The 1292-nt window shown below is 44.2% G+C and overlaps 1 pseudogene; it reads right to left on the reverse strand.

Moving 5' to 3' along the window:
• Positions 1–839: 839 nt before the first annotated feature.
• LOC136659557 (5S ribosomal RNA) lies at positions 840–959 on the reverse strand (annotated as a pseudogene).
• Positions 960–1292: the final 333 nt, after the last annotated feature.

Genomic DNA, 1292 nt, shown 5'->3' on the forward strand with positions numbered 1-1292 from the left:
AAAAGGTACATAGTTTTTAACTTACCTCTCATTGGCCTTCTGGTCATCCCCCACCATGGGCTCCGTTGGCACGGCTGCATGATACGTGGTGGTGGATAGGATTGGGCTGTGAATCAACTTTTAGTACACATCCGTACATGCTAAAACTACTGTTTATTTACAAAATCCACTTGCCACTTTTTTGCCCACCTTCCCAAGGGTGGGAAAAGACAATTAAAATGTTTCCATTTAAATGGAACATTTTATGTAGAAAAACAAGTATCTAGATAAAGCCATCAAAAAAACAGGTGAGAATGCAGCTAAAACAGGAGATAATTCCCACAGCAGAGCAAAGCACGATTGCCTTAACTTGTTTACAGAACAGCATGAAAGAGGGAATTAGATGAATAGCCTATGGAAGGGCATTCCAAAACTCTGGGGTCACAATTAAGATGGCCTTGCATCTCATCTCTGCCAAGCTTGGGGCATGTGTTGAGTGCTTCTCTTCATCACTGCTTAATAACTACAACCAGACCCTTCACATTCAAGAGAGGACATACAGCATAGACAACATTCCTTCAGACATAAGCATTTATTACAGTGGATACATCATGAGACTAACAGTCTCATTTGCTATGAGGCAGCTTCACATGTGGTCTGTTTTATTGATTTTGGAATACTAAATTGGTCCAGGAGATGCTACAGGCAGTGATCTGTGTATTATCTGCTTAATTTTATTTTCTCTGCATCAGAATAATCCAGATTCTGTCCCAGGCATTTGCAACGGGTATGTACAGTAATATACTGGGCATTGACACCGTACTGGTTGGCAACCTTCAGTCTTGAAAGACTATGGTATAAGCCTACAGCACCCGGTATTCCCAGGCGGTCTCCCATCTAAGTACTAACCAGGCCTGACCCTGCTTAGCTTCCGAGATCAGACAAGATCGGGCGTGTGCAGGGTAACAGTTGCTGCTCATCTCTGGATTACTGGAAATTCTGCTTGGCCGTTTTCCCCCACACAAATCCTTAGCTTTTCCCTTCCTCTGGGGGAGAAAGGCAGGATATAAATAAATAAATAAATAGTTTTGGGAGTCTGACAAATCAGTCAAGCCCAAATTTTGTCAAACAGTGCCCGGGTCTTGTCAGGTTCTATCACCTCCACCCATAACCTGCCGGATACTCCCTTATACCAATTCCGCTCAGTCCCACTTGCTCTTGCCATCCCCAGGGCCAACCTATCTATAAGGGGCACTGAGTAGTAGGTTGATTGGGGTGATCGCTGCCTACCTCCACATGCCCCTCCACCTCTT

This window comes from Tiliqua scincoides, chromosome 8 (genome assembly GCF_035046505.1).
Source record: "Tiliqua scincoides isolate rTilSci1 chromosome 8, rTilSci1.hap2, whole genome shotgun sequence".
Classification (NCBI taxonomy): domain Eukaryota; kingdom Metazoa; phylum Chordata; class Lepidosauria; order Squamata; family Scincidae; genus Tiliqua; species Tiliqua scincoides.